This window comes from Protopterus annectens, chromosome 16.part0, assembly GCF_019279795.1.
Source record: "Protopterus annectens isolate FY-2018-M chromosome 16.part0, PAN1.0, whole genome shotgun sequence".
Taxonomy (NCBI): Eukaryota; Metazoa; Chordata; order Ceratodontiformes; family Protopteridae; genus Protopterus; species Protopterus annectens.
In genome coordinates, this window is record NC_056750.1 from 598,693,059 (window position 1) to 598,720,225 (window position 27,167).

The following is a 27,167-nucleotide window of genomic DNA, read 5'->3' on the forward strand; positions in this document are numbered from 1 at the left end:
TTCAGGGAATTCAAATTTATCCCTACCTAGACGACTGCCTGATACAAGCGGACAACAAAAACAAACTCACAGAAGATTTACAAAGAGTCATCTACCTGCTGCAAGCCCTGGGATATACAGTCAATACAAAAAAGTCAAGGCTGATTCCATCCCAAAGAATAACCTTTCTGGGTGCTGAACTGGACACATCAAAACAAATGGCATTTCTAACTGCAGAAAAGAAAGAGCAACTTCCTCTCTACTTCTTGGCATTGACAAAGCAGAGCCATCTAACTGCAAGAAAAGTGCTACAAGCTCTAGGCTTCATGGCATCCTGCATAATTCTGGTACCTCATGCCAGGCTGCATATGAGAAAGCTACAGTGGTACCTAAAGTATTTGTGGTCTCAACACAAGCACAGCCTAGAAACCAACATTCCAATAATCCCATGCCTGAAGCAAGAGTTCTTATGGTGGGCTCAGGTCTGTCAATCAAACACAGGACTGCCCTTCTGCAAAAGTCAACCAAGACAAACCATCACGACAGATGCCTCAGACCTCGGTTGGGGGGCACACATGATGGGCAAGTGCTTTCAAGGCCTATGGACTCAAGACCAGCTGCATCTGCACATAAATCTAAAAGAAATGATGGCAGTAAAATTGGCAATCCAGGCATTCAGACCTTTTCTCCAAGAAGGCCAGTTGATGATAAGGACAGACAACACCACAGTTATGTGGTACATCAACAAACAGGGAGGCACACACTCATACCCTCTATGCCGGTTGGCACTGGACCTATGGGATGTGGCTCTGAGCTACAACATTCAGTTACAGGCAATTTATGTACCAGGGAAGGAAAACATTCTAGCAGACATATTAAGCAGAACTACAACAGATGTCCACGAATGGATGCTGCATCCGGACATCTTCAAAACCATCACAAGAGAATGGGGATTACCACAAATAGACTTGTTTGCATCCCCTTTCAATCACCAGTTGAAGAAATTCTGCACAAGGACTTACCACCCACTTGCTTGGAAGGTGGACTCCCTATCCTTCAGTTGGAAAAGCCTGACAGCATACGCATTCCCACCACTTCCTTTGATGCACAAGGTGCTTCTCAAGATCAAAGAGGAACGCCCGAGGATCATTCTGATAGCCCCAGACTGGCCAAGACAACATTGGTATCCACTGTTGAGGAGCATGTCCCGGGAACAAATATGGACACTGCCCCGATCCCATTACTGCTGACGCAGAACAACTACAACATTCTGCAGCTAACTGCCTGGAACATCACATAACAGCAATTAACCCTAATTTATCCCAAAGGGTTAAAGACATAATCCTGGAGGCTCGTAGACCTTCAACAAGAAAGAATTATGCAGCAAAATGGAAAAGATATCTCATCTGGAGTACTGCAAAGGGCAAGATGTGACACTGGTGAACATAGCCAACATCCTGGAGTACTTGGCGGAGCTCTTCCATACAGGCCTGTCCTATTCCTCCATCAAGATACATGCATCAGCTATTTCAGCAGAGTACAGCTTGGATCCTCCTGTCTTCTCGCACCCTCTGCTCAGACAGTTTCTGAGAGGAATCAAAAATGTAAAACCTCCCAGGAAACCTCCATTGCCCGCATGGGACTTGAACTTTGTGCTAGAAAAACTGACTCTTCCCCCTTTCGAACCAGCAGCAACAGCAGAAATACAATACTTATCCTGGAAGACTGCTTTCCTGCTGGCAATAACTTCAGCAAGAAGGGTCTCTGAACTACAGGCATTAATGGCAGTGCAACCCTTCCTAATCTTCCATCAAGACAGAGTGTCCATGAGAACAAATCCTACATTTATGCCTAAGGTGGTATCCAGAGTATCTTTAAATCAGGCTATCCACCTTCCTACATTCTTCCCAACCCACAGAACAGGGAGAAAGGCTCTTACATACCTTGGATGTACACAGACAATTACGCTACTACCTGGACAGGACAAAAAACAATAGAAAAACTGACCAGCTTCTGGTAGCATATGCAGCAGGAAAGGAAGGAAAACCTATTTCTAAACAGACAATCTCCAAATGGATAGGAAATTGCATTAGATTTTGTTACTCCTACCATGGAAAGAAAACTCCAGAGAACATCAGGCCTCACTCCACAAGGGCTACAGCCACTACCACAGCTTTCTTACGAGGAGTGGCTACCAAGGACATTATAGAGGCTGCTACTTGGACCTCCGTGTATACATTTGCCAAGCATTATAACTTACCTTTATACTCTAGATCCCGTGCTGGCTTTGCCACTGCTGTTTTGCAAGAGATCCTAACTACACCATAATCTCTTCTCATTTCCTCCTCCCCTAGTCTAGCTAAGACTGCAGATGCATCCTTGAAGGACATAGTACAGTTTTGTACCTACCATAAATGTAGATGTCCGAGAGGAATGCATCTCCTCCTTCCCTCTGAGGTACTCCTAGGGTATTTGCCAATCTTCAGCTAGCTTGTGGGGATCTATTATGGTGTATTTGTTTGTATATATGTACATACATGCTTATTTTATGTGTTTGCTCTCTACTATTTGGAAACTTTGGCATTTATCCAAATTTAGCCATCCCAGAGGGCACCTGGCATCTGGGGCAAGAAACACTGAGGTGATGCCTTTATAAATAACTGCTGCAATGGGTGAAGTGCGACACCAGCTGAAGCCAGACCCAGACTTTGGAAGGGCTGCCTGATGACAGGACAACCCCCATTTGTAAAGACTGCAGATGCATTCCTCTCGGACATCTACATTTATGGTAGGTACAAAACTGTACTTTTATGTTAGGGTAGTTGAAATTGCCCATTATTATGGTATTTGGTTAGACCCTCATTTTTTCCATTGTCCAGGTGGGGGATCTATAACAAGCTACAATTTGGAATGCATTTTTGCCCAGGGTTAGTTGTACTTGGATGATTTCAGAGGCATTGTGTTTTGCAACTAGCCTGGAGGTGTGGATGTCCTTGATGAAGATGGACACACCTCTGCCAGTCATGTTTTGGTCAGGGTTTTGTGGCCGAAATGTGGTATGAATTATAGGCTGGTAGTGCTGGGGTGCTCTTGGGAGCCTTGAACCAGGTCTCAGTCTCACTGCACAGATGCCGATGTTCTCCATTTTGAGGAGTGCATTTTGAGGTTTAGACTCCTAGCATTAAGCAGCATTGCCATCAGTTTTTTGTCATCTGTAGTTCTTATGGTGGTGGGTTTGTTTTTGAGCCTTGCCTAAAAAAAGCACTGTGGGGGCGGCAAGAGTTTTGGCCAATATCCTGAATCCCAGGGGTGATAGGTGCAGGCCATCTCTGCTGAAGCATCGTGGCCTGTCAAGCATGTCATCCCAGGCAGACAGATACTGGATCCCCTTTAAATGACACCAGAAGCTTAGCCAATTGTTGAAGTTGATCATCTTATCCTTGTACTGTGGTATCATTCTTGGTGAAGGCAGGATGCTACTCAGGGCTAGGGTCATATCTGCCTGTGCTACAAGATCGGAGAGCTCTTCCATGTCTCGTTTCATGTAGTCCAGGGAGGTACATCTCAGGTCATTTACACCAACATGGACAATGACAGGCATATTTGTTCTTGCCCTGTAGTGACCTGAGTGCATGTGTTATGTGGCAGATTCTGGCACCCAACAAGCAGCTGACAGTGACCTTCTCTTTGTCCAGCCTGGTAAGCGGGACGTCTGTGTGCCTGACTTATAGAGTCACCTATCACTAGTGTGTTGGGTATGTTGTTTTGCTTTATGGGCTGTGGTTGTGTGACACATCGAGTTTGTGGGCTATGTGTTGTTTGGGGTGTGTTGATGGGAGGAGGTTGCTTGTGTGTCTGCTTTGGAGGTCTCTGTTGCCTAGGCAGATTTACATTTTTAATCAGAGCCTCCGTATATGTCTTGGTGTTACTATGTGTGGATTTTGGAGGTGTTGGTTTAGTTGGTGTATGTGTAGTGAGTGGGGTGCTGCGATTTATTACCTTCTCCTCTTGACTGTCTGTTCCCAGTCTTGGTTGGAGAGAGCTTTGCCTCTAAATTGGCTGAATAAGTGCATCTCTCGCAAGTGTTAGTGTTTGGTGGTAGGAGGAGAGGGTTGTCTGTGTACATGAGGCAGTTGTAACATTGCCTCAAGATGCCCAGGTTCATCGGGTAGGCTGGAGAGTACACCAGGAGCTGTCTCTTGGACATGCCTGAATAAGTAATAAAGACTGTTTGCTTTTGTTAATTGGGGAAGTAGTTGTAAAGTAGGGAAGTATATAGACTATTCATTTCTGGCAGATGCGGGGGTTGAGTGCTGGGAGTTATTTAGTGCTGCAGCAGATTTAGAACAAGTGCTGGGCTAAAAGGTGCGGGTCTGAGTGCTTTAGGCTGAATGACTAAGAAGTTATAAGGGAAAAAATGAAGAGCAGGCTTTGTAGAGCCAGAGAGAGTTAATCCTAGCTAACCGGCGCTGCTCGGTGCGCAAAACCATGCAAATGCGTGTTGTTATAGCATAACGATGAAAGGGATAGAAATTAGCCCAAAATGGCCAAAAATCTACAAATTCTGAGCTGAAAACCACTCCTCAAGGGACAGATAAGCTGCTTCTTGGGAGGTGAAGTCCAATAAGCCATTGTGCAAACAATGTACTGTGGTTTCTAACCTGAATGTACCATAAATGTGTGCACATTTGAGAGGTCAGAATTATCATTTTTTAATAGTTTTACTGTATTTCTACTGAAAGTAGTCTTATGTTCAGTACAGTTTGCATTTTTATATTGTATACAAGCTGTACACTTTACATGCTGCAAGATTTACAACCACCACCTTTTTATAAAAAAAAAAAAAAAAAAAAAAAAGTCATTTTAGCTTAATACCACCTAGGTTCTTAGGTTTGTACTAGGCTATCAATCACCAGAGCATTTATAAGTCTAGCCATGCAACCCTACCCAAATTTTCCCCGCTGCAACATGGGCAGCTCTTCAGTGGGGTATATTAGCTTGGAGGTAAATAAGGGTTGCGTGGGTGGGTGTTAGGAAATATGTACTTATTGTTGTACTTTGCCCATCAGAGACATGTGGGCCAGACTTGGGGGTGAATTTATGATTTCCCATCCAGTGGTTGAGGTTACATTTGAAAAGGGTCATGGATGAACTCTGTTTCACATGGATGGGGTGTTCTTCGTGTTTCACTGTTGCAGTCATCACATTTGGTTATCTGTTTGCAGTAGCCCTCAGTCGGCCTGATTATCAAAGTCTTGGGTCCTGCGTCGGTTGCTGTCTCATCTTCCATGACGTCAGGTAGTCAGGGGTATAAAGCATGCAGCCGACACCATTACACCAGTCTTTCTTGCCGTGCGGTGCCCGAAGCAGAAGCAGTTCGCAAGTGCCGGTCGGCCGACTCCTGAAATTTTCGTTTTCGAGTTTCAGAACCAAAGTCTTCACCTAAAGCTAAATACCCCATTGGGGAAACTTTTTCTTGCTCTAAACTGATGTCAGTAAAAGTCCGTAACTGTATTTCTTGTGGAAAGCAAATACCTCATAAAGATTTTCGTTCGTACTGTATTCCTTGCCTAGGCCCTGACCACGACGTACCTTGCTGTCGGTTTTGTGCCTTATTTAAACCACAAACTCTTCATCGTCGGTACATTTTCGCTTCTAAATATTTTGATACTCTGTTCAATTGTCCAGATATGTCTTCAGTAAACCACCCGACTACCGACATTCCGAAAAAAATGCAAAGATAAAGACAGAGACAGGCTGCCTAGGTCCAAAGCTGTCGATGACACTTCTCCTAAGCTAGTCGCCAGTTCGCCGGTACTCAGTGAGGCACTTTCGCAGCCCTTGATACCCACTATTTCACATTCGTAGGCCTCTACTGAGACCCATTTGGAGTCTGGTATGCCACGAGATGCTTCAACTGTGGAACCTGCGGGTATCTCTACCTTGGATGGGTCCAGAGCCACTGTGCAGGCACTCGCTTCTGAGGGTGTATTCAGGCCTACTGACCTGCATATTAAACCAATGCCATCTTCTTCTAGGCCTAAAACTCGAACCATGCCTAGAAAACCGACGTCCAGACTGCATGGTCAAGCCTCTATGCCTAAAAAACAAATGATAAGAATGGCTGAAGACCTAATTACTTTAATCAGGGGAAGCCAGCCTTCAGCCTAAGAGACCTAGGACTGAATTTGCTTATGATACTTCTGACCAGGATTCTGAAATTTCTGTCTCCTCTGATGACCAGGATTTACCCTTATCTACCTATGAGGATTCTGATGCAGAGGACTGTATTCCCTCTGCTTCTCCCCTAGAGGATTTTTTTTTTGGTGAAACCTTGCATACTCTTAGGGAGCATTTTCACTGGGAAAGACAGAATTACTCTGATTCTAAGAAGAGGCTTAAGAGATTTCTTACTTCTGCTCCAACACAGACCTTTAGCTATCCCTCCTGTGCTGGACATTGTTGATGATGCCTTTTCGGAATTTAGCTTGGCCCCTGACTCTCTACCTCCTGCTCCCAGAAAACTTGATAGATATTACAGGGTTCCTGATTCTCACAAGTTCCTTTTAAAAATCCTACTGCGGATCCTGAGACCATTTCACAGTGACCCAAGGGCATTAAGGCTACTATTGTCAAAAATCCTTCTCCCTCTAATAGAGATTCCATGGCCCTGGATAGATGGGGTAAGAAGTTATACACCTCTGCAACCTTGGCCATCAGGGCCTTAAATTGCCAGTTTCATATGTTAAAGTAGCAGCATGTTATTGGATTACTTAAACAGAAAATGATGTTGATTCCTGATTGTGCTGAAAATAAGGATTTACAGGATTTAATACATTCTGCTGAACAGGTTGTAAAACATACTTTGCAATGTGGTTTTAATTCACTAGAGGCATCTTGCAGGGCTGCTTTCACTGGGTCTGTACTTAGAAAGCATGCTTGGCTTAAGGAGCAATCTTTGCCAAATCATGTTAAAACTAAATTGCTGGATGCACCCTTAAATCAGGACTGCCTATTTGGTGACAAAGCAGTTGTTCTTAAAAAGATGGAGGAAAAAGCTAAATCTATGCAAACTGTTACATTTCTTACAAGTGCAGCCTCCTAGATTTAGTAGGCATTGGCCCTCAAAAAATTGGTCCTTTCCTACCTCTTCCAGGCCTTCTCAGTTCAAACCCAGAACCAGCAGAACACCCAGGCTTCAGTCCTAGGGTACGCACAGGACTAAGCAGTGGGGGGGGGGGCCTCCCACTTCCAAATCAGGGAGTAGTACAACTCCCCCATATGGTAAGCTGTCTCAATGACTTAACTTTAAAACTTCCAAGCACTTAACAACTGACTGCTGCTTTAAGGGGAAAGATTGCTCTGCAAGCAAAAAACTGGGAACTCATTACCCAGGACAAATGGGTTTTAAACATAGTTTCCCAAGGATACAGATTTCTCTTCCATGCGTTACCAACCACAAACGGTTGGCCAGATCTACCTCCAAATCAGTGGGCAGAGGCTCAAAAGCAAGTACTCTCCCTCTCTTAAGATTAAAGGCTATTCAGACTGTACCAGAAGAGGAAAAGGAAGAAGGTTTCCACTCAAGACTTTTCCTGGTACCCAGAAAAGACAACTCATGGCGTCCTATCCTGGACCTGTCTATCCTAAACACCTTTTTGGTGATTCCAAAATTCAAGATGCTAACTCTTCACCAGTTGCTTCCCATGATAGGCAAAGATGCCTGGTTGGCAACACTGGATTTAAAGGAAGCCTACCTGCACATCCCAATCAGGGAATCTTGCAGAAAATACCTACGCTTCAAAGCAGGCTGCTTGCACTATCAGTTCTCCGCAGTGCCCTTTGGCTTATCTACTGCATCCAGGGTATTCCCAAAGTGCCTAGCTCCAGTCATTGCATTTTGCATACAAAGAAATATTCAAATATACCCATACCTGGACAATTGTCTAATTCAGGCAGAAAGCCAGGACATACTTCTGAATCATCTGGCATTTGTACAAAAGGTGTTAACTTGTCTGGGGTGCACCATAAACGAAAAGAAATCACAGCTGGTACCCTGTCAACAAATTATATTCCTGGGAGCAAGCTTGAACACAACTTCCCAGATGGCTTTCCTCACGCCAGAGAAACAAATTAATTTGACAACTTACTTCAAACTAGTGGCCACAAAAACCTTGCTATCTGCAAGGCAAATACTGCAAGCCTTGGGGTTCATGGCCTCCTGCATTCTACTAATTCCATATGTAAGACTGCATATGAGGAAACTACAATGGTATCTAAAAAGCCTATGGTGTCAACATTCTCAGGATCTAGAAGCAATGATTCCTATCATACCTTGCGTACGGTTAGAACTCCTTTGGTGGGCAGAGGCCTGCCACCAAAGCAAGGGACTACCATTCACTCTACCCCCTGCCGCCCAAGCCCTAACAACAGACGCATCAGACTATGCATGGGGGGCTCACCTGGCAGAGAAGTGCATTCAGGGCAAATGGAACCCAAGTCAAATGCACCTGCATATCAATCAAAAAGAAATGTTAGCTGTACAGAATGCTCTGACGCCTTCAAGGACCACATTCCTCCAGGACAATTAATGGTAAAGATGGACAACACCACTGTTATGTGGTACATAAACAAGCAAGGGGGGTGCCCATTATTACCCCCTCTGCAGACTATCCATGGCTCTGTGGAACACAGCCTTGAGCTGCCAACTACAGGTTCAATTCCTGCCAGGAAAACTAAATACACTGGCAGACGAACTAAGCAGAAATCTCATGGACCCACACGAGTGGAAACTGGAACCGAAGATTTTCAACATGTTGATCAACAAATGGGGGATCCCAGATATAGACCAGTTTTCCTCCCCCCAGAACTACTAATTGGACAAATTCTGCACAAGGACTCCCCACAAACAAGCTTGGAAAGTGGATGCTCTTTCCTTCAGCTGGAAAAATCCATCAGTTTATGCCTTTCCTCCTCTGTCTCTCCTCTCTAAAGTACTACTAAAGATCAAACAGGACAAACCAAGGATGATACTGATTGCACCAGACTGGCCACGCCAACACTGGTACCCCCTCTTGCGCAGTGCGTGTCACAGCTGGCCCCATGGCACCTACCTCAGACCCCTACCTTGCTGTCTCAGCAGGAGAGCCGGATTCTGCATCCCCAGCTTCAAACCCTGAACCTGGCAGCCTGGCTAATTACCTAATCTCTCCATTACCCTCAGTAAACAAGTGTTGGATGTCATTTTGGAAGCAAGGAGGCCTAGTACTACAAAATCTTATGCTGAAAAATGGAAAAGATACTGTGCCTAGAACCAAACTCAAGGGATGGCCACAGCAGTGCCCAATTTACTTCAGATTCTTCAGTACTTAACTGAGATGCTTCACAAGGTCCTTTCCTTTTCCTCCATCAAAACTCACGCCTCAGCCACTTCAGCTCATTACAATACAGAACAACCCCTCTTTTCTCACTCACTGTTCAAGCAGTTCCTCAGAGGGGCTAAAAACTTAAAACTACCCAGGAGAGCCCCAACTCCAGCATGGGACCTTAATTTTGTATTGGAATAACTCACTCTTCCTCCTTTTGAGCCAGCTGCAACTCTTCTTCTTCTTTCGGCTTTTCCTGGTTAGGGGTCACACAGTGGATCATCTGTCCACTCATGATTGGCAGTGGTGTTTTACGGTGTTGACTTGCCAGCCCGGCGCCCAACCTTCTACAGAAGGCACACACTCACTCCTAGGGCCAAATTAGAGTGTCCAATCCACCTACTGCATGTCTTTGGGATGTGGGAGGAAACCGGAGCACCCCGAGGATACCCACGCAACCACAGGGAGGACATGCAGACTCCGCACAGAAGGCACCCCAGCTGAGAATTGAACCAGAGAACCTCTTGCTGTGAGGCGGCAATGCTAACCACTGCACCACCGTGGCTGCCCTTTGAGCCAGCTGCAACTGCTGAGTTAAAATTCCTTTCTTGGAAAACAGCTTTCCTTTTAGCAATCACTTCAGCAAGAAGGGTTTCTGAATTACAGGCCCTTATGGCAGTGGAGCCTTTCATCATCTTTCATGCGGACAGGGTGTCAGGACTCAATCCCTCTTTCATGCCCAAGGTGGTATCCAGTGTGGCTCTTAATCAGTCCATTCATTTGCCAACCTTCTTTTCTAATTCACAGAACAAAGGGGAACACGGATACTGCACTCCTTAGATGTGCACAGACAACTTAGATTTTACTTGGACAGGACTAAATCTCTAAGGATATCTGAACAACTGCTGGTGGCATTTGCTGCAGGGGCAGAGAGGAAGGATATTTCAAAGCAAACCATTTCTAAATGGATAGGCCATTGCATTCATTTCTGCTGTAAGCAACATGGAAAATCTATCCAACAGGGGATTAGACCCTATTTAACCAGGGCTGCATCTACCCCTACATCCTTTCTCAGAGGTGTCCCTACCAGAGACATCCTAGAAGCTGCTACTTGGAGTTCTGTACATACTTTCACCAAGCATTACCATTTGCCAATTTGTTTCCAAATCCAGAGCTGGCTTTGCTACTGCAGTCTTGCAGGGCCTTATAGCTGGTCCTAATGCTATCTAAATTCCTCCTCCCATCCTTACCTTTGGGAATCTACCCAAATGTGATGACTGCATCAGTGAAACACGAAGAACATAGTACAGTTGTGTACACTTACCATAAATGTAGATGTTCGAGTGTATTCACTATTGCAGTCCTGGTTACCCTCCCTCCAGCCCCCTAGCTTCTTTTGGCTATACCTGTATTCTCCTTTACTATACTTAAAAGCTTTTTGGTGTATTTGCTTTTTTGTTGGAGGTATAACCTTGTGTGTGTGTGTGTGTGTGTGTATATATATATATATATATATATATATATATATATATATATATATATTTAATTGCTTCCCATTAAGGGGGGCATCTGACATCTGGGGCAAGAAAAACTGCTGTAATAGCATCGGCTGCATTCTTTATACCCCTGACTACCTGACGTCAGGGAAGATGAGACAGCAACCGATGCAGGACCCAAGACTTTGATAATCAGGCCAACTGAGGGCTACTGCAAGCAGATAACCCAAATGTGATGACTGCAACAGTGAATACACTCGAACATGTACGTTTATGGTAAGTGTACACAACTGTACTTTTTCTGTCCTGTAACATGGGGATCATTTGAGATGCATATCGGTCTCACCAGCATGTTCTGTTTATCTTGCAAGCAAAGTTTAAATTTCTGGATTGAATGTTTTTGTTACTGTTTTTCTCATGGTTATTCAAAAAATCCATCAGGACTGGATCTGAGGATGCCTTATATGTCAAGCATAGACCACCTGTTAGTAACCTGTAGGAGACTGAGTATAAAGATAGGTCCTTAAGGCTACCTGAATTAGACAGTGTGTTAGTACTCTGTATTCTGTTGGTGAGAAACCACTGTGGGTATTCCAGTTGTTGCAGATGCCTGGTTAGGTTCCTGCCAAAGGGTGCATTGTTTTCAGTGATGAGGCTGATAAGGGCTGAATGGAGTGGTATTATAATTTCCTTAGACCTGGATGCCATAACCTTACTTATAAGCTGGTGACATAGAATGAATTTCTTACTATCTTGGCTAAGTGCTTGTTGAAGGCCAGATTACTATATATATGTGTGTGTGTGTGTGTGTGTGTGTGTGTTCCCAGGTCCCTAACTACTGGCTCAGCTCTTAGTGGTGTTTTATCAATGGAATGATTAACTTTAGTGGACATTTTCCCAAAGGGCACTGTAACACATTTCTTGGCATTGAGTTTTAATTCATGGCTTTGGCGCACCAGTCATTCATCTGTGTTAGACCCTCTTGCAGGATATTTGTGTCATGGGGGTAATCTGTGATAGCTCCTAGTTTTGTGTCATCTGTGAACTTGGTGAACCAGAGGCTCTTAACATAAACCATGACTTCCAAGAAGTAGATGCCAAACAGGAGCGGGCCCAGCACCGAGCCCTGAGGCACTCCTGTGGTGACTGGTGTCTTGGTGAAGGTGATGTCAGTAATCTAAGTTCCTGGGTTCTATTGGGGAGGCAGCTAGGAATCCAGCGAGTTATGTAGAGGTTTATGCCTAGTTCTGTGAGTTTGTCAACAATGGTCGAGTGGTTTACTGTATTGTATTGCATGCTTTAGCCAGTTCAGGGTAGGCCGTATGCACTGTTTTCCCCTCATCCATTGCCTCGGTTACTCTCACAAAGAAATCTATCATGTTGAGTAGGCAAGACCTACCTTTGATAAAACCAAACTGGGATGGGACCAACTTCTGTAGGTTGACAATGTCTTTGTTGATTATTTCCATGATAACTTTTTCTAGGGCTTTGCATAGTAAACTTGTCAGACTGATGGATCTGTAGTTTCTAGGATGAGATACTGGACCACCCTTGTGGAGAGGGATAACTGTTGCAGTCCTCCATTCAGTTGGTACATAGCCCTTTTCGAGGCTGTAGTTAAAAAGTGTCTCAAGTGGACCTGACCATGTTTTAAACTATTTAGGAGGCAACCTAGGATATTGTCAGGGCCCATTGAGGCAGTGTTATTGGCCTTGGTGAGTTCCACCGAGAGCTTCTCCCTTCTAATGATTGGAGGGGTATGCTAGAAGGGATTTCACCAGAGGTGGCAGAGGTGAGTGGAAAGTGACATTGGTGCTGAGTTTGTCAGCCGGCAGATTTGCTGTATAATTGATCTCCATATTCTTTATACAAGTTATTGTTTTACTTCATTTTATGTTAGACTTCGTACTGAACCTAGTCCAGCTGATAAACGTTATCCTCATGTTGTAGAACATTGTGGTTTATGTGCATAAAGTGTCTTTTAAGTTGTTGAAGACTGCTTATGTGTCTAGACAAAGACATACTTATTTTGGGGCAGTTCCCACAGCTGGTTTATTGTGGCACTAACATTTTTTAGTACAAGGTGAGCTATAATTTGCACCATGGTAGATCTTTCACTTTGTTATCCGGAGGTTTTGTGTCATTTAATTTTTTACCTTATTAGGCCTGTGGCACATGCCCTTACTTAAGCTAAAACTTAACTGTGAAGCTGTAGGGTGAACTTGTCAAACTCATACTAAAATGCATTTAAAGATACCTCACTCTGTGGTAATCCATCAGTTTTTTGAGGTGGTGTCATATACCTGCTTTGTTCTTTTATGTATTATAATGCCATCATTGTTCTCATCATATGAGATCCATTGAAGTACCTTTTTGAATGTTTTAGATAATACATTTTTTGCATTTAAGTGTTGAATTGCCCAAAGCCTACTTCTGAGGAAAATATGACATTTATGCTCTCAGATTGACAGTACTCTGATTGCAAATACATAAATGCTAATTGCTAATAAAATAATAAATAAATAAATAAATAAATAAATAAATAAATAAATACATAATAGTAAATACTGTTGCTGCATTTTGTTCTGCTATGCAATGCTGTGCCAGTTGTTGGCATTATGTCTATCCCAGGGAACTACTTTCTTAGCTTGCTTCATTTCTATATGTATTCAGACGTAGTCTTGATGCTTTGAACTAGTTAGCATTGCAGCTGAGAATACCCGTGGAGTTGGCCTCAGTAACTCTTATGTCCATTTGTTTTAGATCTTTTAGTTTAGTCTCATCGTTCTCCCTCAAATGTAATGAGATTCAAAGGGTAAATCAGCATCACTGGGGACACTAGAATATACCTGGAAGTTGATTATTCACCTCCTAGCAGGCAGAAGAGAAGCAAGTTTATCCCTGCAACTGGAGGGTGTTGAGAGGCATGTGTAAGAATCAAGTTGCAATATCCATCTTCATAATATTTTTTTTTTCAAAAAGAGCAAAGACATTTTGCACTTAGAACAGGCAAAGGAGGATGTAAAAGTTAACCTAGCAAAAAGTGAGTCAGCCAGTTGAAGGGGAAGTCTGCTTCTCCTTCGTCTGATAATGGCACAGCCCAAAAAGAAGATGATTGAGTAACAGAAAAAGGATCAGAAGCTGACTAGGACCAATAGAAGTACCTTAGAGTTCAACCAGGTACCAGAGTTGGGTAGTCAAGATAAACACAACCAGCAAGAATGTTGGGTGGTTGAGATGACGTAGACCAGCAAGAATGTGAAAGTAAATAATAATGGATGAATTGTAAAGCATCATTTCCATAAGCTGCTGTTTGGACATCAGGACTGTACTTTTGCAAGAAGTGGAAAAAAGACTGGAAGTTAGTGGGCAGTGTTAAACTGCTGTGAGGTTTTTAGAGTATAATTTCCTCTTTTTCATTTTTGTTTAGAAGGATAATAAGGATAACTAAAGTTGTAACTGTTATACTTCTGCAAAGTATGCAAAGCTACTTTAAATATGAGGTGGGGGGAGTCTTATCAGTGACCACTGTTAATGCCAGTGCTGTTAAAGTAAGAAAGAACGTTTTTCAGCTGTAATGTATTTGATATTTCTATTGTTAGACGACAGAGGCTATAAATAAACAGTGTAAAGCTGTAATATGGACTGCTAAGAGAAAGAAGTTTAAATTAACTGGTTGTATGTGTATATTAAATTGTGGGCGCTCTCCTGGTGTTTTCCATATAGGTAGAACTGTACATGAAAGTACTATAAAATTAGTTTTTTAGCATTGAGATGAGTTACGCCGTACAACTACAGTACCATTTGCTGGTACTTTTTTTTATCTATCAGCAGAACTTTGCAGTTACAGATAAATTTTCTTAATGCACAGACAATTAATCAGGAAATAACTGAGTCACAAACTTTGGGAATCTATATGGCCAAACACTAAAACTAATACTTAAAGGGGAAATTAGAGACAGTTCTTTGAAATTTAAATTGTGTGTGACATATTGAAGGGGATGCAAGCAGATGCATTCTTAACAACATCAATCTCCTAAGAATAAATCAAAAGAATGCAGACTGTATTAAATTAATGGTAGGCAGGGCACTCTTTCTAAAGGATACAAATCAGTAAACTCAGAGTATGTTTGTGACATCTGTGAGGGAAGTTGAAATGGAACAAGACTGGATGTTGTATTTGCAGAATGAAACCCAGTATCTAACATGTTTTAAGCATAATTAGACCTAATGTTAGAATGGGTAAAGTCTGTGGATGTAGCTGTCTGTTTGGGGCACCTGCCTGTATATGGAAGAGTACTTTCCCTTTTTGGAAAGTGTATATAATTATATGTGTTTGCTGCATGTTAAAATGGGTTGGGGGTTAAAAGTAAAAATGTATATCTCCTTGTTTTGTTTCTTGTTTGCTTTTATTGAAAAGAAAATTCTGGGGAAAATGTGACAAGGGTCAAATCAGACATATAAGTTGTAAGTTGGAAACGTATTCAAAAACCTCCATGTAGAATATGTGAAAATAATAGCATTTTATGAGAATGACTGCTTATCAGTCATTTTATGGAATGTAAATGGCATTGTAGTTAAGGACAAGAAGCAAAGAATATTGAATTGTATTAAGATGTATAGGATACAAATAGTAATGTTACAGGTGACACACTTTGCCAAAATCACATGATCTTTTCTAAGAAAAAAATTCAAAATGGTTATTTATTGGAGTATTAGAGAGAAAGGGAAAAAGGAACATTAATGGGATCCCAAAAATGATTGAGGAGGAGGATAAAGACAACTAGGGTAGATTTGTGGTAATGAGTTGTCGGCAGTTGAGGAGGATTAATTTGCTAAATATTTATATTCCGCCTAAAACTACAATTAAAGAACTTATGATTAACATTACTATGGTGTACAGTTAAGGAATTATGGGAGAAGTAATTAGTATTCAGCAGGGAATATTATTCATGGGTTGGGATAGAACTTGATATGCACTAATGAAGATGTATTGGGGGGGGTCTAGAAGGGAAAGTGCAACAAAGAAACTTAGAGGAGGGTAGATTCTGAAGAAATGTAAGACAATATTTGGGATAGAAGATGTGAAATTACTAGCAGGAACCCAGCCAGATTTAGCTGCTGTTAAAAAAATGGATGATTAGTAGGGTATATAAAGGCATGCATCATAACTATATGAATCAATCAGAAGAAGTTAGAAAAGGCCGAGAACTGAGAATGGAAAGGCAATATGCAAAGAAACAATGAGATGATATTAGTGTGGCTCCCAAGTGTGGAACAAAATCGCAAGGGTTTAGAATTTTTGCATGAAAGTCTTTGCATAGGTATATTTATATGTGTCTAATATGGGTGAGGCACACATGTTCATAAAAGTGAGTGCTCAAACTCCCATTAACCCAGTTTCCCATTTCTACATAGCCCTTTCAACATCCAACCCTATAAAACTGCGTAACCTTACCTGAACCCCAACTTTACTCCTAAAACACCCCCAGTTCCAATTGGAATCCATACCCTCTTACCGTAAAACTCTACTCCCAGTTCCTAACCCTAAAGTCCCTGATTGCTCTCTAAATCGAAAACTCCAACCCCCCCAGTTTTCTGATTTCTCTCTAACCTTAAAACACCCCTCCCACTCCCTTCCACCTTCCTCCTCCTCCTGCTCCCTCCCCACTGCTGCCTTACATAACTCACTCAAACACGAGTAACATGTTTGGGCAAGGTACGTCATCTGCTTACCAAACTCATGTTCAAGTTCTAGCATGAGCAGCAGCCTACATGAGCTACAAGATACTCAAGTCCCTGGCTTTGAGATGGTTGTTTTCAAGCTCTTGCGATTCAAGTGTTTGTAGTAGACCCTTTTTGTACCCCATGCACAGAAGTTTTTTATTGATAAACAGCAATTTTTGAAGGTATGATGGGAAAGAGAGGGGTACTTGGGGAACATGTTTTTTGAGAATATTACAAGTTGGTAGATTTAAAAAATTCCCTACAGGGTAATTTGTCAGACATTTTGTGGGATCAAATTATTATAACTAAGGAAATGATTTTTTTGATTTGGCATAAAAAACTGAATTGCCAAGATATAATAAACCCTACTAAGTTTAATGTTGCTGGCTGACAAAAAAATCCATTACTAGAAAACAGAAATCAGAAGCTAAACCAACCATAACACAGTTATTGAATGTTGTAAAGAAGATAAAATAATTGGATGTGGGATCTTTAGAAAAAGGAAGGAACAAACTATGTTGAAATAAATAGAATCTGTGGGAACAATACATGCAGCATAATGTTCAGGAGGAGGGGGAATTTCAGGGAAGGGGGAGGACTTGAGCAATCCATGTAATGTAAAACTGGATAGTAATTGTTAAAAAATAAATTCTATTTGTATAATGCATGAACAGGAAAAAACTGAGTAATGTTTCATTTGCTTTTTTTATAACTGTACGTGCACCTATGTTAATATCTAAAGGATAATAAATGTGATTGAAAAAAATTTTGAGATTCCTATCTGAAAGTGTGTTACTTGGGGGAGGGTGTGGAGGAGGACAAGTCTTCATTATGAAGGTTTAACTTGTAGTTCCTTCATGTCCCTGTTCTTGGAAATAAAAAAAACAGAGGTAATTCAGAGGGCTCGAGTGAAGTCTGGTATTTCACCAGTGACCTAGTGGGTGATGGGACTAACAAGAGACAGTATAAAGGATTAATCCAGATAAAATCACTTTACCTAGCAGATCTAGGAGACATGCTCTCTGATACCCTCCCTGTGGGAAGAATCAAGACACCTTGTTGAAGTTTCCAGTAGTTTATTCAGTTAAGCAGGTAGATGGATGAGTGTTCTTGTTCTAATACATTACATTCAACAGGTCAGTTATTTAAAGTCAGTTACAGACAGAGGTGGGATGGTCTATGGGAGCTGATTGGAGGAAAATCTGAGAGATGGAAACACAAGGAGCAATCCCAAAGCTTAGAGGCTAGACTACCGGAATTCCTGAAAAACCTGTGAGGGTTAACCGCTCAGCAGCCTGTACAGCCTCATTCTTAGTTAAAAGGTTTTATTTTTATTTTTAACTTCTAACAAACAAAACATGACAACACACTATGAGCTACAACTATAGAACTATATTTAAGAGAACACATTCGCCTGAACATCATCAGGTCCATCTTATAGAGTAGGTTAGAATTGGCTAGAAAGAGGCCAGTCTACTTATAAATGTCATGGAGATGAGAGCAGTCCTGCTAATATTGCAAGTTCTACAAGACTTCTTTGGATGCCATCCACTTGGATAAAATGGCATCATCATCACTATGACCACAGTCATTGTCATCTTCCACTTTTTTCCCATTTTTGCATGGGGTTGAGGTGTTTTGTCAACTTTTGCCACCTCTTTTAATTCAGTGGCATTTTCCTACCATCTTCATCAGTCAAGTCCAACTGTTCTTTCATGCAGATCATCAGTTTTGTGGCTGGAAATCCACATTTCCTCTTACCTTTTTCATTGTCTTTTAGAACTGCTTTACCAAATTGTCTTCTGCTCTTCTGCACGTGACATAACTACTATAATCTGTTCTTCCTGACTTTTTCATCAAATGGGTCTACTTTGGTTTCTGCTCTTCAGTCCTCATTTCATTGTCTTTTGCACTGTATACATCCTACTATTCATCTTAAGTACTTCATCTCCATCACCTCAAGCTTCCCCTGCTGCTCTTCTTTCACTGTACACTTTTCTGTGCCATAAAGAAGCACTGGCCACACAACTGTTTTTTTTTTGCACCTTACTTTTCAGCTTTTTTGGTTTTCATTTGTAACACACTACCCCTGACACTTGTGCCAGTTGGCTGCAGCACCTGTGATTCTAGCTATGATCTCCTTATTCAGACTTCCTTTCTTCACAACCACACCTCCCAGATAATTGAAGCTGTTGACCTATTTCCCCTTCTGTGCACAGTTTCATCCTAAGTGCTGTCTTCCATTCCAGTCCCCGGTCATGTACTGAAGTTCCCGTTTATTGTTCACTTGTAGTGCCTCATCATCTGCTCACAAAAGCTTTATTGATCTTTCTCCTCAAACTTGTTTGCTGATGTTGTCCATTACCATTGTGAACAAGAGTGGTCACTGAGTTGAACTCTGATGCATACCTACTCCCAATGGGAAACACTCTGTGAATCCACACACTGTTCAGATGTGTGTCACTGTACACAGCCGGCACTAATTCTACCACTATTTTCATGACTTTCAAACTACTGAAGGTCTGCCCAAATCATCTGTTTTGGGACCTTGTCTTGTACGTTCTCTATCTCTTGGTAAGCCCAGTTGAACTTTTAACTTTCTCTAGCTTCTTCTCCACTGTCTGTTCCACTGTAACTTTGAGTTGATTGTACTGCTTTCTTTTCTAAATATGAACTCATCCCTAATCTCACTTCCTACTAGTCTGCATATTTGCTCATAAATCATTGTCTCCAGCAATTCCATGTAGTGTGACAGGAGTTCGATACCTCTATAATGGCCACATTTGTGAATACCCTCTTCGTTTTGCACACTAGCAGTACAGTGCTTATTCTCTGTTCATCTGGGATACACCTCTCTCTGTCTCCACACCACAAAAGGAACCCTCAAAAGCCATTCTTTCCTAGCACACCCAACATCTTGATTATATCTATTGTGATGTTATCACAGCATGCAACTTTCTGTGACTTAATTTTCCTTAGTGCACTTTGTAATACTTCTAAGGTATGTTCTCCTTCTTCTTTCATTGTAGTCAGTGCAAATGGCACTGTATTATTGATTGACCAACAAGCTTGGTGGAACCCACTCCTACTTCCTGTGTCAAGATGCCATGCAGCTGTAGGAATGGGCTATGTTGACTCATCACTTTCTAGTAATAACTCATATTCCTGGTCAGCTCAACTTTCTTGAGGCAAGCTCAGTCAGTGCTTGCTGATGCCACATGAGTAGTCCCTTCTTCAATCACACTGTTAATGTTTTTGCCTTAAAAGTGTCTTTTTTTTCCCCTTCGTCTGCCAGGATGATCTTAGTTTTACACAGATATTTTTGTCATGCTTAGGTGTCAGCCTGCGTGTTCTTGCAACTTGATTGCACCATTTGCAAATCATACATATTTTATCAGTTACAGGGCAAACATGTGGGCAGTTACCACCTCAATTTCTGCATATCAGCACTGTTCTGTTTTATATTTTTCATCTTTGACATATCTTGCCATTTCTGCTTTTGTTCTGCTAGTGCGTATCTATATTTTTTACTTGTGGTCTTGTACACTATTGATTGTCTAACCATATCATTCTCTAATGCTTTTACTTGGCTGTTTCTCTTCAAAAAATGATAATGACCTTCCAAAGCCCTGTAAGTCTTTTAATGTGATATTTGCCATATAGCCCCTTATGTATGACATCTGCAGAGTAAGAGTACTGAGTAATTTGCAGTTTGATTTCTGAATCATTGCCTCTACTGTTATAACAGATCATAATATTTAGTCATAACCATCTCCAGTGGATCATTTTTCATTAGCCATGTAAATAAAAGAAAAGGCAGTTGGAAATGATTTTAATTTCATGACCTAGACTGGTAGGAAATCACGAAGAAGGCATGCAACAGGGAGGTGATGAATCAAAGGTGTACCATACCCCTCCTTTCCCCTTACCAGATGTCCCACCACATAAACATCATGCAAGGAAAAAAGTGCAAAAACATATTGGAAAAAATTGAAACACTGTCCAGGTTCTGATGTACCAGCAAAGACCCTGATATTATTTCATTTTTAGTACAAATGAAAGGTGAAATTGGACCTATTCTACATTTAAGTGAACACTTCTTCATTCCCTAAGAATACTTTTTTTGTGTTATCTTGCTGTTACTCGTCTCATCTTGTCTGGAGGAGACTGGCTGCTCCATTTGGATCTTCAGGTTGTTCTTGCGCATCAAACTATTAAATTGGCACAGTGGTTCTATCCCTTACAGATAGGATGCTGTCATTATCAGTTCCAGCTTCTAACATTCAGTTTCACTCTGGTCCGTATGGTGCTCCTGATATGTTGCTCCATGTAGCAACCCACCTACAGTTGCAGAGACAAATTGTCTCCCAGCTGCAATGTTCAGAGACAGTCTTCTCAGACAAGAGTCACATGCTCAAGTTTTTTCACTTCTTAGGAACAACATCAAAGCTTATGAAGTCCCATTTATATCCAGCTCAGGTGCTGAACCTCATAGGTTATTACTTAGATATACATCTAGTTTGTTGATGCTTGCTCTCTTGTCCCTTTTATGATGTCACACACACATGTATACAAATACACACACACACACACACACTCACGCACACATACTCATACGATGTCCTTCAAGGATGCATCTGCAGTCATCACATATGGGTTGTCCTGCCTCAGGCAGCCCTTCGGTCGGCCGGATTCCAAAGTCTGGGTCCGGCGTTGGCTGATGTCGCACTTTCCCCGACGTCAGAGCGCCTGGGGTATAAAAGCATCAGCCGACGCCAACTTCCCCAGTCTTTCTTGCCGCGTGGTGCCCGAAGCAGAAGCAGTTCGCAAGTGCCGGTCGGCCAGCTCCTGTAATTCAGCTACCGAAGACTTCAAAAAGCTAAGTACCCCGTTGGGGACTCTTTCTTGCCTCAGCCGATGTCAGATAAAGTTAATAATTGTTTAACTTGTGGGAAACAAATACCTCATAAGGATTTCCACTCTTACTGCCTACCCTGTCTAGGCCCAGACCACGATGTCTCGGCCTGTTCAGCCTGTGCTTCCTTCAACCGACGCACTCTTAGACGTCGGGCGGAGTTTGCAGAGGAATTTTTTGGGGCTAGTTTTTCGTATAAGATGCCGTCGGAGACTCCGACTTCTCATTTAGTTAAGAAATGGAAGGACAAGGACCGACACACGCGGGCCGCGGTTTTGGCTGAAACCACAGCCAGGCAGAAACTATCTCCCAGGGCCCTAAAAGGGTTGCAGCTGCCACTGCTAAACATCCTCTCCTCTCTGAAAGGGAGTCCAGAGCTTTAGAGAGATGGGGTAAAAAAGTGTATACTTCTGCTACTCTTTCTATGAGGGCATTAAATTGTCAATTTCATATGATACAGTACCAAGAGTATTTGTTAGATGAATTGCATAAAAAACTGTCTTCACCTGACCCCCTAGACCGCAAGTCACTTCAGGATCTGGTACATAACTCACAACAGGTTAGCAACCATTTCTTGCAATGTAGTTATGATGCATTGGAAGCTTCATGTAGGTCAGCTATGACTGGCGCAGTGATACGTAGGCATGCTTGGCTGAAGGAACAATCTCTGCCAGACCATGTTAAAGCAAAGCTGCTGGATGCTCCTCTGGAAAAGCAAAAGTTATTTGGCGCCACGGCTCAGGAGGTCCTAAAGAAATTTGAAGAAAAGGCAAAATCCGTACAAACAGTCAAGGATTTTCTCCAAGTACAACCACCAAGATTCAGCAGGAATTGGCCTTCCAAGAATTGGTCCTTTCCAGTCACAGAGAGGTTTCAGAGAGGCAAGAACAGGCGTGCCAGAGGTAGAGGGCAAGCTAGAGGCTCCTACAGAGGACGTCAATGGCAGCCTCCCAACCAGAGAGGTAATGCAGGACCTTCAACTGCTGCACAAGGACAGGCTCAATGACTTTACTTTGACACCGCCAACCAGGGCTCACTTGGAAGCACCTTTGGGTGGAAAGCTTTCTTTATTCTCAGAAAATTGGCACAGTATTACAAGGGACAAATGGACACTACAAATAATAGACAAAGGATACAGGTTTCATTTCCACACATTACCAAAAAGAAAGGGCATGCCAGACCTGCCACCGAATCAAAGGGCAGAGGCTTTGAAACAAATTTCCAGCTTAATGCAAATGAAAGCTATAGAATAGGTTCCTCTCTCAGAACAGGGCCAAGGATTTTATTCCAGACTATTCCTTGTTCCAAGAAAAGAAAAACAATGGAGGCCTATTCTCGACTTGTCCGCACTGAATACTTATCTCATTGTGCCAAAGTTCAAAATGCTGACTCTACAGCAGCTCCTTCCCATGCTGGGCAAGGGGTCTTGGCTGGTAACTCTAGACCTCAAGGAGGCATACCTGCATGTCCCTATCAGACAAAGTTGCAGAAGACACCTCAGATTTCTTGCAGGGTCAGAGCATTATCAATTCTCAGCATTGCCCTTTGGCTTATCTACTGCACCCAGAGTATTCACGAAATGCCTGGCATCAGTAATTGCACACTGCAGACTTCAGGGGATTCAAATATACCCATATCTGGACGACTGCCTTATACAAGCGGACAGCCAACAAACTTTGGTAAAACACTTGAATTATGCCATCCACCTACTTCAGGCCTTGGGATATACAGTCAACTTTCACAAATCAAGACTTGTTCCATCCCAAAGAGTAACCTTTCTGGGTGCAGATCTAGATACAACCACCCAAATGGCCTTCCTCACAGAAGAAAAACAAAATCAACTACCAGATTACTTCAAAAATCTGACAAGACAAACTCAGCTGACTGCAAGGAAAATCCTGCAGGCCCTGGGTTACATGGCTTCTTGCATTCTTCTGATTCCGCAAGCAAGACTACATATGAGGAAACTATAATGGTACCTAAGGAGTTTATGGACTCAGCACAGTCACAGCCTGGAAACTTTGATCCCACTCATTCCATGCCTTCAAAAGTAATTTCTGTGGTGGGCTCAAGCAAGCCAGTCAAACAGGGGTCTCCCTTTCAGCAAGCCAATAGCCAGCCAAACCATTACAACAGACGCTTCAGACCACGGATGGGGAGCGCACATGGAGGGCAGATGCATTCAAGGTCTATGGTCACAAAAAGAGCTACGCATGCACATAAACCAAAAGGAAATGCTGGCAGTGATACATGCAGTCGAAGCCTTCAAACCCTTTCTGCATCATGGCCATCTGCTAATAAGGACAGACAACACCACGGTTATGTGGTACATAAACAAGCAAGGAGGCACCCATTCCTATCCTCTTTGCAGGCTGGCAATGAACCTATGGGAACTTTCCTTGAAACTCAATATACAGCTACAATCCCAGTTTGTGCCAGGGAAAGACAATATACTGGCGGACAGCTTAAGCAGAAATATCATGGATGCACACGAATGGATGCTGCACCCCAGACATCTTTCTACAGATAACACAATCATGGGGGAGGCCGGACTTAGATCTTTTTGCCTCCCCTCACAATCATCAACTGAAGAAATTCTGCTCAAGGACATACCACCCACAAGCATGGAAAGTGGACACCCTCTCTTTCAGCTGGAGAACTCTAATGGTGTATGCATTTCCACCTCTCCGACTAATGACCAAGGTTTTACTGAAGATCAGGACAGAGCAGCCAAAAGTGATTCTGATAGCTCCGGACTGACCAAGACAGCACTGGTACCCACTGTTAAAGAGCCTGTCACGCACAAAACCATGGCCTCTTCCTCTATGGCCACTTCTACTGACGCAGCACAATTACAAAACTCTGCATTCCAACCTGAAAACCTTGCAACTAACAGCCTGGAAAATACCTTGACTCCTCCTCAGGACAAGCTATCCCAGAGAGTGAAAGATATTATTATGGAAGCTCGCCGGCCTTCCACAAGAAAGGCATATTCAGCAAAATGGAAAAGATTTCACATTTGGAACACCACAAAGGGTCTAGATGTGACAGTGATGAACATGGCACATATCCTGGAATACTTGGCAGAAATGTTCCACAATGGTCTGTCTTACTCTTCCATTAAAATTAATGCTTCAGCAATTTCAGCAGAGTACAATACTGATCCACCTGTCTTCTCTCATCCTCTCCTAAGACAGTTTCTAAGAGGAATCAAAAACTTCAATCCTCCAAGGAAACCACCTCTACCTACTTGGGACCTTAACTTCGTGTTGGAAAAACTAACACTGCCTCCCTTTGAACCAGCAGCATCTGCAGAACTACAGTTCCTGTCTTGGAAGACTGCTTTCCTTCTGGCCATAACCTCAGCAAGAAGAGTTTCTGAGTTACAGGCCCTTATGGCAGTACAGCCATTCCTTATTTTTCATCAGGACAGAGTTTCATTGAGAACCAATCCTACATTTATGCCAAAGGTAGTATCCAGGCTTTCTTTAAATCAAGCTATTCACTTGCCTACCTTCTTTCCAAATCCTCAAAACAAAGGAGAGAAACTTCTGCACACCCTGGACATACACAGACAGTTGCGCTACTACTTGGACAGAACTAAAGGTTACAGAAAAACTGACCAGCTGTTGGTAGCATATGCTGCTGGTACACAAGGAAAAGCAATTTCCAAACAGACAATTTCAAAATGGATAGGGAATTGCATTCGTTTTTGTTACTCCTTTCATGGAAAAACTGTGCCAGCTAACATTAGACCTCATTCCACGAGAGCCACAGCCACCTCCACAGCCTTCTTAAGAGGGGTGTCTACCAGGGATATTTTAGAAGCTGCTACATGGAGCTCCGTGCATACATTTGCCAAGCATTACAATTTACCTTTATATTCCAGATCCAGAGCAGGCTTTGCTACGGCAGTCCTGCAGGGCATTTTAGCTACACCATCCTTTACATAGTTCCTCCACCCCCAGATTGGCTATGGTATTCTACCCATATGTGATGACTGCAGATGCATCCTTGAAGGACATAGTACAGTTTTGTACCTACCATAAATGTAGATGTCCGATAGGTATGCATCTGCAGTTAGGTTTACCCTCCCTCCTTCCCCTCTGTGGTATTTCTTGGGTACTTACCCCTCTTATAGCTAGCTGGGGGGATCTATTATGGTGTATTTGTTTTTATATTATTGTGCATGTTTGGATTTTTAAATGCATCTCTCCAAATTTAGCCTTTCTTAGAGGGCACCTGGCATCTGGGGCAAGAAAAACTGAGGAAGATGGCGTCGGCTGATGCTTTTATACCCCAGGCGCTCTGACGTCGGGGAAAGTGCGACATCAGCCGACGCCGGACCCAGACTTTGGAATCCGGCCGACCGAAGGGCTGCCTGAGGCAGGACAACCCATATGTGATGACTGCAGATGCATACCTATCGGACATCTACATTTATGGTAGGTACAAAACTGTACTTTCTCTTTACACATTATTTGACTCCACTATTGCCATGAGTTACTTATAAATGGCATTGTTTCCCTAATGCTCCAGTCCTCCACAACATGTAACATACTGTATTTGTAAACATCTGGATGCTGTGTTCTCTATTTCCATAACATACTGTACACATCACATGCAACATGGTGTACATGTTATGGATACAGCATGACAAAGTCCAAGAATCACAGGAGAATGTACATCATCACACATCACATTCTATACCACAGAATTTACTCAGAAGGAGAAATTTGAAGGTCATGCTGTATCCGTAACATGTACACCATGTTGCATGTGATGTGTACAGTATGTTATGGAAACAGCATGACCTTCACATTTCTCCTTCTGAGTAAATTCTGTGGTATAGAATGTGCTGTGTGATGATGTACATTCTCCTGTGATTCTTGGACTTTGCCATGCATATGTAATGCAATTAATTTGAATTTAAATTTTTAGAGCCACATTAGGTTCACAGACATAGTGTGGCTGGTTCTTTTGTGCTGCAGATGTTTTGTTAGTTGGGGAATTGGCACATATCTCTGTCATGATTCCATCATCTGCGACCCTTTGGCTGTACTGAGAACTAGCAACTCCACCACTTACCTTGTCTATGTTGGGTGGGGCTTTATAGGCAAACTAGGATGTCAATTTCCTCTTGACTGACGGTGTCTATTTTGTTGCCAAAAAGTTTTTATAGTGGACTTCAGTTGTCCGTATAGTTCTGGGAAGGAGGGCTATAGTTGTGATTCGGAAGGAGGGCTATAGTTGTGACTCGTACACTCTTTACTGCACAAATTTGCATTGTTAATGTCTGCAGAGCCCCTAAGGTGATCTGTGATGAAAGAAGACTGTTAAAACACAAACAGTAGAAATTATTGAATGTTGCAAAAAAAAATGTTTAGTGAAGTGTTTCTCCAGTGGTGTGGCCAGTCTCCCTGTAAATGCCTGGACTAGTTTCAGGGGAGTCCCAAGGAAGTCTAAGATATTATATAGCTAAAATTTTTAACGTTTGATAGTGTTTTGTGGAAAAGGCTAATTGGAGAAGAATAATAGTAAATCATTTCCCTCTTTTGAGTGCAAATAATTAAAATAATGTACTGTGTAAAAGTGTGGTGATTGTACTTCATGTGTACTGTGGGAGCAGATGATTTTGTAAAGTAAGTTTGGAAGTATTTTTGATGCTGCAGGGGAGGCCTTAGA

The 27,167-nt window shown here is 42.4% G+C and overlaps 1 protein-coding gene across 4 annotated transcripts in view; it reads left to right on the top strand.

The window, feature by feature from the left end:
- Window positions 1-27,167, top strand: part of LOC122790444 (breast cancer anti-estrogen resistance protein 1-like) — an 829,901-nt gene that overhangs the window by 482,942 nt on the left and 319,792 nt on the right. The gene's annotated exons all lie outside the window — the stretch shown is intronic.